This window comes from Papaver somniferum, chromosome 5 (genome assembly GCF_003573695.1).
Source record: "Papaver somniferum cultivar HN1 chromosome 5, ASM357369v1, whole genome shotgun sequence".
Lineage (NCBI taxonomy): Eukaryota > Viridiplantae > Streptophyta > Magnoliopsida > Ranunculales > Papaveraceae > Papaver > Papaver somniferum.
Genome location: NC_039362.1, coordinates 106,454,148 through 106,468,782, shown reverse-complemented (window position 1 = coordinate 106,468,782; position 14,635 = coordinate 106,454,148). Strand labels below are relative to the sequence as shown.

The 14,635-nt window shown below is 36.0% G+C and overlaps 1 long non-coding RNA gene across 2 annotated transcripts; it reads right to left on the bottom strand.

Moving 5' to 3' along the window:
• Nucleotides 1–8,670: 8,670 nt before the first annotated feature.
• Nucleotides 8,671–12,027, bottom strand: LOC113277701. 2 transcript variants are annotated; one of them, XR_003325075.1, is made up of 6 exons: nucleotides 11,252–12,027; nucleotides 10,974–11,139; nucleotides 9,875–10,797; nucleotides 9,632–9,733; nucleotides 9,426–9,562; nucleotides 8,671–9,043 (listed from the first exon to the last, which is right to left on the bottom strand). It is a non-coding gene; the product is annotated as an uncharacterized LOC113277701 (long non-coding RNA). The 2 variants fall into 2 exon arrangements; XR_003325073.1 differs by having other exon boundaries at nucleotides 10,974–12,027.
• Nucleotides 12,028–14,635: the final 2,608 nt, after the last annotated feature.

Sequence of the window (14,635 nt, the reverse complement as noted above, 5' to 3'; positions counted from 1 at the left end):
TAGCTTAACCAAACAAAGATATTAAGGTCCAAATAGATAGGATAAAACACATACTAACGAAAACATGGCATGAATGATAATAATGGAACTTTTAATTAAAAGAATATATAATGTTAATAACACTAGAACTGTAAAATGGTTCTTTGTTATCCAATTTGAGTCTGCAGCAACCCATACATACTATTTCTTCAAAAATCTAGACAAAGATTATCAGTTCATACCCAGAGATATCATCAACGTATGACCAGCTGCTAGTTTGCCCAATCAAGAAAGTATGACCATTTATGGCGTACTAGCATCTTCCTGTTTGCAGTTTTCCTGTATGGAGTGGTCTAGAACAATAACCATTTTTAACTGCTTCAGGTTGATCACACAGCTTCGTTAAAGCTTTGTCTGATGGTCTAATAAAGATGGAAACACACCCTCAAATGATATGAGACCATGGATGACTAAAACACGAACAGGAATAGAAAGATAAGTTGTAATTCAGGCAGTGAACAAGAACTAAAATCTCAAGGAGTATAAACGGACAGTGTTTACAAAATGATGGGTGTCAATGGATGGGTTACCTATTAGTATGCATCCAGATATTTCAATTAATATATCATCTATATAAGCTCTCCGGGTTCAACCAAAATTTATTGGTTCTAATCACAACTACATTGTTATATCCGCTAATTTAACACACATGATTTCTATAGATTATAACAACCAAGAAAAGGAGAATTACCCATACAAAAAGGAAAATTCGAAAATTCAATTGACAGCTGATAAGGCGTCTCTTCTGATTAACATAAAAGCCTAACTTCATCAAGGAGAAATTCTCCTTCATTTTTAACTGTACATAATGGTTGCCAACCAAATTCAAGTCAAAACACAAAAATGGGTCAATTACTTTGCTAATATCATTGTCGCTGCTCCCCTATATAATTTAGCAAACTAATCACCATACACTTCATACAAAAAAAAATCATGTCATGGATTACTCCACATCAACAAACAAACAATCAACCATGGAAGGATAAGAGATAAACCTTACAGTAACTACCCCCACAAAACCTAATTGAACATCAAACCAAACCCTAGAAACTCTAAAGACATGATAAGAAATAAGATTCAGATAGAGGGTTTTTGTGTTCAGTTCCAATTACAATTTGTACTGTCCAAAAACTCTAGAAAACAATTTCACAATAGACAACCCTAGAAACAGAACATTTAAAAGAGAGAAAGATGAGACGAAAAGAAAAGAAAACTCCAACAGATACCTGTCATTTGATCTTCGATCTATGGATTTTCAAGCTCTAGATTGGTCCATCATCATCCCCGTACTGATCATCTTCAAAAAAATTCTAAGGTTTTGGGTTGTTTGTCTCTGAAGAAGGAAAAGCGAAAAACAAAGAAAAAATTTCTTTTAAAGGATCGATGGCTTTTTAGGCATTTTATTCGACTCAGAGGTTGGGTGCGTCGAGTAAGGGGTAATCTTACACCTGAGTCCAGCGGCCCCGAGTCAGGGGTGTCAAACGAGTCAGATAGCGAGTCAGAGGTTGTAAAAAATGCAAAACAAACAGTCTGACATCTGACTCGGTGCGAGTCAGGGGTTGACTCAGACCTAGACGCCGAGTCAGATGCTAACAAACAAGGTGCTATCTTATCACTCCTGCTGCTTGTACAACGCCGCCTGACCTTGTCTTTGAAGCACAACCTTAACCCATTTTGTGGATAGACTTCGTTATGACCAGCCACCCTAATGTTGTCACTTCCTTACTGGCTTTGTTGGTGTTACAGAGAACTAGAATTTAGACAATTTCTGCTCACTTCTTGCTTATGTTGAAGACAACTTAGCCGACATGTTCTCATCCGGTTCATAGTATAGGGTTAGGTTGATATTGAGTATCACAGTAAGAGTACAAACTGGTCATCTAATTGATCGGGGAGAGATAGAAATATGGCATGGTTTTGACAGAGAGAGATGGAGAAGATACATGGATGGTGATGTTTCTGGGTGAGAGAGGGAGGTGGTGTCCGGTGGAAGAAACTAGGGATTTAACTTTTGTCTATTGGATAAAAAAAATGATATCAAGCTTGATGTTATACTAGGATAGCAAATCATCACCCCAAAGCAACTCTATTTACCACTGATGATATCATCCCCACTCGGTGAAGCTGGCACATGGACTCAGCTTTTCAGGCCTCTTTGGTTTCCTACTTTACTAGATGGGAAAATACGGTTTAGTCCAAAAGTCAGTCCAAAAGTACGCTTTAGTCCAGTCCGAGTCAACTAGGTACAAATTAGTCCAAAATATGAGAAAGTACACTAATAACCCTTATCATTTACAATTTAGTCCAAATATTTGCCGTTTAGTCCACAGTGACTTATGACGATGTCAGCAATTTTAATTAACATAAAAATAATTTTAGAACGATTTATCTTTCGAACCGTTCATCCAAATTTCACAAACTTTATATATTTGGAAAGCTCTTTTCGGTAGCTACAAAAAGAGTACCCATATGACTATATAATTTTCACTTTTTAAAAAATTTAATTTTCACTTTATTATTTGATGTGTACAAAAAAGTGCACTTGTACAAAACTTTTAAAAGTTTATGTAGTTAGTTTTTCACATGTGCACCACTTTGTATACACCAACAAAACATGGATGAAATTGGTCATTCATATCCATTCTCAAACCTACTTTTTAATGGAAATTGTACTTGTGCACCAATATGTATACCCCTGCAAAACATGCATGAAACCGTTTATTCATAACCATATACAAATTTACTTTTTCATGGGAAAATACACTTATGCATCAATGTCTACACCCCTGCAGAACATGCATAAAAACGATCATTCATGACCACACCTAACCTTCTTTTTCATGGAAATAACATGGGCATACATATTTGTACTCCTTTCCAAACATGCATACGATTGATCATTCATAACCACAAACAAAACTTACTTTTTCATTGGAATTACATAGATGCACCCTACAAAACATTCATATATAAAATCGACCATTCATACCCACACATTGACTTATATTTCATGGAAAATACACTGGTGCACATATATGTACACCCATACAAAACATGGAACAAACAACCATATTCGCCTACAAACTAATCTATTTCATTGGATTTACACAAGCGCACTAGTATGTACACAACTACCCATATTGTATAAACATAATATATGAAAACTCAGATGGATTTGAACCATCAACCTCCACAAACCTTGTGATAGGCTTGGCGCTCTACCATTTTGAGCTTGTGAGTCCCTAATTAAATGCATAAAACGAAGAAAAACCTTTGATATTGAATCTCCAGGTGGGGTAGGCTCGAGAGAAAGAGTTGAGGCGAGAACGTCCATACTATAGATGTAAAGCCTTGCAATTATTAGGAAGAGCAGCCACTGGAATTCTAGAATTTACAGAAGCTGGCAAGTTGCCTTCGCTTCTTTCTCTTCCCTTGGCGGGCTGATGCCAAAGGTGCATCAGGGTATGATATAATCAGCACGTGTACAACTACGTGCACATCAACAATCTACATCGTATAATTATGTACACATTAACAATCAACAGGTGTACAACTATGTACACTTTAACAACCAACATGGTGTACAACTATGTACACATTAAGAATTAACATGTGTATAAGTATATATACATTAAGAATCAACATGTGTATAACTCAACTCTGTGACCCCAGGTTACTCTCACCAACAAGGCGACAACCATTTGAATATCCACAAAATAATATAAGCGAAAACACTATCAAGTCCATAACCAACTACGTGTCATTTTCTCACATGATCACAACTTCGTACACCCTAGTTACGGATTAAAAAAAGAAGAAGATAAGCTCACCTAGATCAATGTTTTCCATGTCGCTCGTTGCACATCTTGAATAATGTCTGCAGCTTTCTCTTTACCAATCCCTAGTTGCAATAATCGTCACCCTGATTAAAATCTTCAAATGATAAGCTGTTTAAGTAAATTGAACCAAAATCTTGTACAAAGAACTTGCAAACACCAAAAATATTTTTAACACTATAAGCAAGTTTAACTTACCTCCCGCTGAAAACTGCATCCCATGAGGATTGACTATGTCCATCTTAAGAAGCGCTCCAAGACTTTTAACCTCTCCAACGGAGGTGCTCGACTGACTATAGGTGAAATGAGGAATAATTTAACAGATGTGAAATTTCATATTATAAAACTAATGAATTGGCAGGTGTTCATATGATAGAAATTCAAGAGTTCAATTTGTGCAGAGAGTCACTTTTGTTGGGAAATAAAAAAAAAGTAAAGTAAAGCATCAATTAATTTACATACTCAGCTAAATTTAGTAATACAAACAAGTACAACAGAGTTTACCTCCAAAAGATGCATGGAGCCTCTATTCATTTCCATGTGAATTCCTAGAAAATCAATTCTTGGGTAGAAGGTTGTCGGCACATCCCTTCACCAAAATTCAAAAATATGGAATCAGATGTCTTTCCTACATAATCAATAGGTGTACAATTTTGTACACATTAACGATCAAAATGTGTACAATTATGTACACATTAAGATCAAAATAATGTAAGTGAATACACTAACAGGAATCTCTATAACCAACTATGTATCATTTTCTCACATCTGCACAACTACGTACACCCTAGTTACGATAAAAAAAATGAAGAACATAAACTCGCCTAAATCAATGATTTTCCATGTCCCTCGTTGCACATCTTGAGTAATGCATGCATATTTTTCTTTACCAATCCCTAGATGCAATAATTATCACCCAGATTAAAATCTTCAACATCACACTTGAAAAAAAAAATCATGCAAGAACTATTCAAATTCTTAAAAAAGGTAAAAAGAACCTCGACTGCTACAGCGTATATGGTTTCAGTCCTAAATGCACCACCAATGCTAAAATTAGTGTCAGCAAATTACCTTCCTTACCTGGAATACAGGTGCATATCAAGAATCGTCAACTAACGAAGTTAGCGAATTGGAGAAACACAAACTATCATCCTTCAAAGATTCATATTAGATCCTGATAGGGATGCTTCAGGGATCTCGCTAGTATAGAACTCAAGTAACCTTGCAAGATTGCAAGAGAGATAAAATATAACACCATGTATACATTGGCAATCAACATGTGTACAACTCTGTATACATGAACAATTAACATGTGTACAATTTTGTACACGGTAAAAATTAACATGTGTACAACTATGTACATGTTAATATGTTCACTTCATTTGGTGAAATGATACTACTATTGGTACTGCATTACAAGGATCTAGGGAAAAAGATGTTACATTCCAATAAGTAACGAATTAAATTTGTTTAATGTCTAGTGGTAGTAGCTATCTAACTTATCTGATGCAGAACAACTAGAAGTTATTGTAAGCCCAGGAAAAGAGACATATTAGAAGCTCTAGAAAGGAAGCTCAAATGATTTAACTAAAGATAGTGATCATTAACATAACCATATACGGGGAAAAGAAAAGGTTCCTAAATTTGAAAGAATAAATTTTTCTTTACACTTTCGAAAACAAGGCAATTTTCAAAAGAAAAAAAAAGAACTTGTCAGGTGATGATTTTTATTTCACTCACTTAAATAATCATCTTAGTTTTTATTTAACATTGAAGGTAGAGAAACATAATAAGTCTAACATTGAAGTAGAAAATAACTTCTCACTAACCAACTTGTCACCCCACCCACATACTTTAAAAGTTTAAAACGATTGCCTGACTAAATTGGCATTTTCACATCATTCATTATTATAGTACATAAGTCAGTTAGTCACCTCCTTACCAATAATACTCGTCAACCCCTATTCAATCAAGAGTCCAAATAAAATAAGACTAATCACTGACACGAAACATGTAGAGCTACTATAAATTTCAAAGGTCAATTTGGTTGAATCGAAATGACATAGTGAAACTTTGGGCAGACTATGTCTAAGTTTTTCAAGCAGATCGACCAGGACCTCCCGTAAATTTTTGTCTAACCATCGAGACATGGCTTTATACAACATAAATTGTTCCAAAGACGAATCCAACATTCAAATAAGTACACAGTCTATTAATGATAAATATCTTTAGTTAAATCTAAAGAAGATGTATTATTAGATGTTGCAGTAGAATACAAATGAAATTTCTTACATGTGGAGAACGACAAGAAAAATCCTTCATAGTAACCCTTGTTTGATACCATGTTCACCTATATGACAATAGGAGTACATAAGTCTTATGTTTCCACTATCAAATCAATCAAAGGAAACATCACATTTAACATCAACTAAACAGGACAAAGGTTATATCAAATGGTCTGTACAAACCATATTGCCGAGGGAGATGAGATGAACGAGGTTTCTAGTCAAAAAACTGCCCACAAACATCCCAACTTTTCCTGTTTCTTGATGTATAAATATCATTTTTTTCCTTGTCATGCTATTATACAACTGAAACTCTCATATCCCATTGATAACAATCGGTTCAGGTTTCTGCAAGGTACAATTCAAAAATTGCACAGTTAGGAGATATTGATAAATCAATCCAAAATTAAGAAATCTACTGGAAGTTTCTTGAATGGATTCATATATATGAAAACAAATTTTACAAAAATGGATTATTATTTTTCCGCGGATTATCACATGCAACCAACTACAATTGAATGAGAAGAATTTCCATAACTTTTGCCTATCAATAAAAAAACAGATCAAATCAAAATTAGTTCTCACCTGTAGAAGTTCTGTATCATCCCCTTCAAATCTGATCTATACATAAATTTTATTATTGATCTGGTGCCAACTTGAAGTAATTAGGTTATATAAACCGTTAAAAAAAATTCTGAGATCGATTTCAAAATCGATAAAGCAAATAGTGGCGATCAGATCAAATAATAAGAACATATTCAACTTACCTTTTAAATCGCCTTAAACTAAATCATCAATTTTTCCTCCCAATTTTGAGTTAATCCTCAAGAAGATGAATTGATGATGACGATTTCAATTTTTGTAGCTGAACGGAGTGTTTGTTTGATTACCATATTTAGGTTTGGAGATTGAACTTCCATTGACACGACGAGATTAGATTTCTCGGTTTTCTCTTCACTCCCCGATTCCATGAAATGAAAAAGAAGAATGGAAATTGAACGAACAACAAATCATATCTCGCATGATGGGTATTATCGTCATACAAAAGAAGCGTTTTGGACTAAATCGTTGATAAAAAGGATCAACTCGTACTAGGCTTGAGAAGACGGGACTAGACTGTCTAAAGCCTAACAAGTATGGGACTAAACGTCAATTTCTACTTACTAGATTTTGTGTCCGTGCTACGCCCGGGAAGCTTCTCAAACTTGGTTCACCAATTCAATCTACAACTACAAATACAATGCATAAATGCCTCTTTCTTTGAACCATATTTTGTATTTGGTAAAGCTCGGCTTCGCCTCGCCCCAGTCCCCATTTGATTTGGTAAAGCTCGGCTTCGCCTCGCCCCAGTCCCGATATGATTTGGTAAAGATTTTGTGAATTCAGCCAGCCACTGGGTGTGACTCCGTATATGCAAGTTAATACTCATAGCCTTTGTGCATCTAAATACTTAAAAATGGGTAGAGTACTAACATAAGAATCAGGTAAAGCCATGACTTTTTTAAATTAGTGGAGTAAAGATAAACGGTGAAACATAAATGAGGAAGTTTAGCAGCAGGCTAGATTTTGTGCCCTACCGGTCGAACCGGAAAACCATCCGTCATCATTTTTTTTATTTTAATCATATTTTTGGTTTATTGTGATGTCGCTTCTCCTCGCCCCATCTTGCATTTTTGATTTGGTGTCGGGATGCATTTTTGATTTGGTGTGACTCGGTTTCGCCTCGCTGCGATGCATGCTTTGAATCTTTACATACCTAAAAATGCATCAAAATACCCAGGAAAATCAGACACTGTACCAAAGACATGAAGTTGGAATTTTTGAATGCCCCCCTTCTCAATGAAGGGTGTAGAATGATGAGCGTCTTTAGGAAGATTCATTCTACATGTCCAGGAAGAAGGAAAGTTTCACCGTTCAAAGTACCGAGGATCCCATTTCAAAAAAGTTTACATCTTTCAATCATCTAACAGATAATCTCATAAAGCTCATGATATTTTAAAAAAGAAGCATTCTCTCCGCTAACCAAATTCAAATGTGACGGCAAAAAAAACGTGGTAAAAAACTTTTACGCACATAAGTTTTCCACAGTTCGCAGGAAACCCATCTTGCGTCACCATACTTTGCAAAGCTATTGCTTTTATAAACACTGCAAATGGTTAAAATCTTAAGGATCGGCAAACACCAGCAACCAAGAAGTGAGGTAAGTCGCACTTCAAACACCAGTACCAACTCAGATCTTGTTCAACTTCACCTGATCTTTTACATATTAACTAAGAAAGTGGATCTTAAAATAACTGCATCAGTAGTTATGGTTAATTAGGCTGCGGAAGCTAGAGACATCATTACTTGAGTAAAACATGAAACTGTATAACCCCTTCACTATGGTGAATCAAATTAATGTGGCATAAACTCTTGAAGAATCGGTGTTTTCCTCGTAAGAATGTCAAGTCTTCGTTAACGAATTAAGAGGAGAAGCCAAATGTACGATATTGGCATACAAAAACAAAGACTGCATTGAACTGTTCTCACATAATCTTTGTATGCTGAGTTATATAGTAATTTTTTAATGTACCAATTGCTATCTAATAATTACTATGGGTGTCAAAGGGGTTCTAACAGCCGGTATACTTGGAACCTTTAAGGCCGTAGCTGATATATCAAATCTGGATCGACAAAATATGTCAAGCAAACATATAAGGTCGACAAAATCCAGATCAGATCTATGAACTTTCACATCATCCAGAGGTTTTTTCTCCAACTCCTAGTTGCGAGTACTTTTAGGATGTCAAAGCCTTCCGTATAGGAGAGTTAAAACCCCTTCAAATCGGCAAGAAGAGATTCCATTTAAATTTCAGGATCAAAGATGCATGTAAGTCCTACAGCCTGCACAATAAAATACAAATTAGATAAAGACCACGCCAATCTGATGCTATATCACATCACTATAATAACAATATCCACAATTCCGAATGAGAGATAAGAATAAACACCATGAATGGGAACCAAAAAAGCTGCAAAATTACTGAGAATAAACACCTTTGACGTAATCAAAAAATTTTGGTATATCATCGCTGTAAGATTTGTCGCAAAACAAAGTAACGGAAAAAGACCATTTAGCATAATACTTCAAACTTATGAAAGTTGCTTAAGATTGGTTTTTAAGAAGGAACAGAGCGAAGAAAAATAAGATCATCAATAACTAAGGCTGTAAACTAAATTACTCTGCATGCACTTGTATCATGAAAAGAAAACATTAGCTGGTGACCTGGGTAATGAGCTGAAGCATTGTTAAGTAGGTTGTGGAGCATGCTCCAGGTCACCTGTCGTCTATTTTAGGTCGCAGACTTGTAGTAGATAACCTAAGACTTACCATCATAGAAAAGAAAATGACAAAGTCAACCCCTGCAACCGAAAATCACAAATTCAAAACTAAAAACTAAAAGGAAAAAAAAAAAAAAGATGATTAGTTACCTGAATCTTAACCTCAGTGATCGATGGTAGCACAAAGTGCCAATTTGTGATGATTTGATGCTTGGCATTTCCAGAAACAATTAAAGCTCGATAAGTTGACTCCTAAAAACAAAAATGAACACAGTGCAAACTGCTAAGAAATTCCAAATAAATCCAAAAATAAACACAGTGCTAACCGCTAAGAAATTTATATCTGGAATCAAAATTGTGAGAGATTTTACAGCGCCATTAGATTTTACTAACCTGGTGTCCCAGCAAATTCGACACCAGAGAAGAATAAACATCATTTTTGTAGCTCCAAGTAGGCAAATACCTATTCTTGTCGAAGTCATCTTACAGTCCACGCTGTACATCTGTTTCCTTGCCATACATTTATATATATATTGATACACATGGCTTCATACCAAAAAGCACTCACAAAATTAGTAATACAAAGAGAAGAACTATTTGCAATCATCAAAGGGAATTACATCAGTGAAGTAATCAAAGACAGCAAAATTTTTAGAGGAGAAACAATATTTTAGTGTTCGAAAATCCAAAGCATTAATCAAACATTAATCAAACCATCCTATAACCACTGTAGAAATCCAAAGAAATAACCAAATATTAATCAAACCATCCTAATCACGGTATCAACTTCATTCTTCGATTGATGTAATCCAAAGAATTCTTCTATTTTCATTGTCAGCCTCGGTAACCTTCACCGTAGCAGCAGACACATCACCAAACCATCTGCACCACTTCCTGGGACAACCATAATCAGCTTCAGTCGCCACTACAACTCAAATTTCACAACCACCAAATCAAACCAACATCAACAGCAAACCCATCTCCTTGTTTTCTCTTCTAGTGAACCAATGGTTCCAACTTCATGAAAACCAAAAGTATAAGAATAAAGTAGCAGAAAAAATCAAAAAATAAATCGTTGTCCAAACCCATTGACAAGGCGTTTTAGTTACAGAAACTGCAATGCCAAAGATTTAAAAAGCGGAGAATGGACCAATCACCATTTAGACCCTAAACTCAGAAAAGATATAATGGTGCCAACCAATTAGATTAAATGAACCTGCATCAGGCATGTTTTCTTTTCCCAGTACAAAGGTTCTTCTCTTCTCATGGTCTATGATGGAAATCTTTGTAGGCGTGCTCAAATACACTCGATCAACCTGTTTCAAGGTAAATTATTCATAAATACTCAAAAGGATTCTATTAAGAAAGACTTGAAATGCCTCAGAGTAGTCAAAATATAAGATATGGGCAAGGTTAAACACTTAAACATAATGTATATATCCCAAAGGCCAAGTCAACTGCTACTACGTTGGCCCAAGGGTTATTCACATACTCTTTAACGTTATAGTCTGCACGCAGTAAGACGTCTCTCAAAGGGTGACTTTCATTCTTATGCTCCTGCATCGTTTGGGAGAAAATCATTGGCAAATTTCTACACAGTTAACCTAGTAAGGCTAACATATTCGTAGGTTTGGGGGTTGAGCCTTATCTGCCCTTTCCTGTAATCATGAAAATAAAACCCCATTGTAAAGTTAACACAATAAATCACAAATAAGCCACATCAAATAAGTAAAGGCTTTGTTCTGTTTTGGCACGAATAGGAATGCTTACATAGTGCACTATGACATCCACAGGTTATGCAGCAAAGATTAGGGGCAGAGATTCAAGTATAGATAGATAAATATAGATAAAGGTAAAAACTCATAGACAACGATAAACAATCATCGAGCACAAATGATGCTTTGACAAAAGTTCTCTTAAGATGAACATCAGTCTACAGTTAGAGTTGTAAAATGGATTTTATACTAAAACCTTAGCCATTGAAAAGCATTTAATACCAAAACTTGTTAAATCGCATTTGTTAGATGAACAGATGAACAATTACAGATAAACAAAGATGGCCCTGTTTTCCAAAAAATAAAACAACTCTTGACATATAATAGATGTTTTATCAAGCGTCTTACGTACCCCTTTCGCACACTCTAAATACATAGGTAAATGGTCTATTTGGAACATTCACTGACTTTGTGAGTAAAATCTAGATTGTTGCCTGATCATATTTGGAACATTGATACCAAGCTAATAGCATTTATTGTGCATGATGGTATGAACAAACACCAATCTCCATCTGCATCGTCTAAACCGTGGGATTAGAGGAATACAAAACCGCTATTACCAGCATGTAAAAATATCAGGAGCAGGCGGAGTTAGTTTTGGTTTTAAGAGATGCAATTAGGGTTAGGAAAATTAGCTTCGTTTAGTGGAGAATTTTTCTAATGATAAATCAAACACAAACAAACGGATCATTGATCAAACAAAAGAAGCGAAAGCATAAGATAGAATTAGAGAAGTGAATGAACACCGGAATGAGCTGAAAAGATCAAGAAACCTTCAATTAACGCATGAGTAAACCCTAATTTACCTGATGAAAGTTGGTTATGTGCTCCGTTAGAGCAACTGCAGTGGACGACTAAACCCAAATTTGGTGTCGAGTGGGCTGGCGTAATGGGACGGACCATCGATCAAAATTTGATCAAAGAGTAAAACTCGGACCAAATTTGGTCGGCGATTAAGACCAAATCCAAATATAGTCGGGCGTTTATATAATGTCCGCCTACCCGACGGGCGTTGGTATAATGTCCGCCTGTAGACGCGCGTTCGTAAAGTTAACGCCTGATGCAGGGCGTTGGTATAATGTCCGCCTGGATGGGGCGTTGGTATAATGTCCGCCTGAATGGGGCGTTGGTATAATCAACGCCTGGCATGGGGCGTTGGTATAATGTCCGCCTGGATGGGGCGTTGGTATAATCAACGCCGGACACCACATAAGCCATGGGGCGTTGATAAAGTCTTGAACCCAAATTTGAAAAGTTTACAAAACTTTGGTTGGGGCGTTGTCTTTATCAACGCCCCATTTTTTTTTTTTTTTTTTTATTTTTGAACCCGGGCGAACGTATAATCTCCGTCCCACACACCAGGCGTTGTCTTTATCAACGCCCCATACAGGCGTTGTCTTTATCAACGCCCCATGCCAGGCGTAATCTTTATCTACGCTGGACGATGAAGCGGACTTTATATCAACGCGCGACCAAATTTACTCTTCACCCGCTACGTCACAGGACGGACTAAACCCAAATTTGATCTTTTTTTTTAGTCTTTGGTCTTTAGTTATGCTCGCACCACTGTGGACGCTCTTAGGTTACCAAAATGGGATAGGATGGGTAGAAGATCACGTCCCTCTACAACATCAGATCCTGTAAATATATAACAATTGGAGGGAGAAAAAAAATAAGCAAGATAAGATCAAACAAATCGTGAGATAGATTGAGACCGAAGAGGAGCAGAAAAGGAAAGAGGCGAGAGATGGTTGGTCGATGAACATCAGTTCGAGGAAAAAATAAAGCCTTCTACTCCTGGCTAGTTGTTTTTCCTAGGGTTTCTTCTTAGTTGTTTCGTGGAGAAGAAAATCTAGGTTTGTTCCTAGTGGTTTTTTTTTTTTCCTCTTTTGGTTTCCGGGATCGATAACTATAAAAATTATTTTTTTAGCAATAAAATGCCTTTTTTTCTTTCTTTTGAGGAAAAGTGAAACGAAGCAATTATGTGAGTGTGTGAGTGTCATCGTTCAACGTGGGGCCTTATGATCTTAGGATTTTAAAGGAGTTAGATAAGTCCAGACTCCAGCTACATTGCTACTCTTCACACGAGCAACTTCTTCTCCTTAATTTACGCTACCGCCACTTTTTTGTCTCCGTTCAATTATAACAACTTCCCTTATTCATTCTCCTACAATCAACACAGAAAAATGTTATTAAATTCACCGCTAATGGATATGTGCACAAAATACATGATTTGACATATAATGGAACATTAAAGCCCTTGGGATACAATAAATACCTCTGAAATGATCTACAAATATGCATAATTAGACACTTATCAACATCATCCTTCCACTTGAGATTAGTAATATTGACTTGATCTGTTTCATTCCTAAGATATCTTTCAAGTCGTGCTATATTGAAAACATAACTGCGAAGCATTATATACTGTACATACTGTATAATACTCTAGCGATGTGACATGGTCATATTTATACGATTATAGACTACAAAGTATAACGCTTATCTTTTGAACTTCGTAAATATGACATCGACATAATCTTGTATATATTGTTATGATTATGTGAATGGGTTATGGTGAAGATTTCATCCTAGGAAACAATGTTTTACATTCGTTTAAAGGAAGTACATTCATGGACTTGTTTTATGAATCGAATGGGAAATCATTAGGCTTATTGGTTCAGTTTTTCATTGCAAATCTTTGTATTACCAATATGTGTGAGATGGTAGAACCGATCGTAACTTTGTTATGTATTTTGGTATAACTAATCACAATGCCTGACTTATGATTTGGTATGACTAGTTTTTATTAATTGGTGTAACCGATCCTAAGTAATCACCATGAGATGGTATGATCGATATTTGTAATTGGTTTTACCGATCCTAGTAATTGGTTTAACCGATCATGGTAATTGGCGTGACCGATCACAGAGTGTTGTGTAATTGATCCTTGTAATTGGTAACCGGTCCTGGTAATTAGTATAACCGATCCTGGTAACTGGTGTGACTGATCACAAGCAATACCATGGGAATATGGTAACTGGTCCTGGTATCTGATGTAACCGGTTCTGGTAACTTGTGTGACCGATCACAAGTATTTCCATATTGAGGTATAACCGATCCTAGTGATTGGTAGAACCGACTGAACCCATGTATGTGAGTTGATATTCGATCAATCACATAGTTATCTTGGAATGCATGTCAACCAATTCTAAACTTGTTGGGAAGTGTGGTATAACCGATTCCAAGAATGTAAATCCATGTAAATATGAATAAGGATTTACAGTAAAGAGATGTCAACATACTTTGAACACGTACAGTAACTCTTATCATTTATTGTTCAAAGATATTCCTTACTACTCAAGGACATCATGTGCCG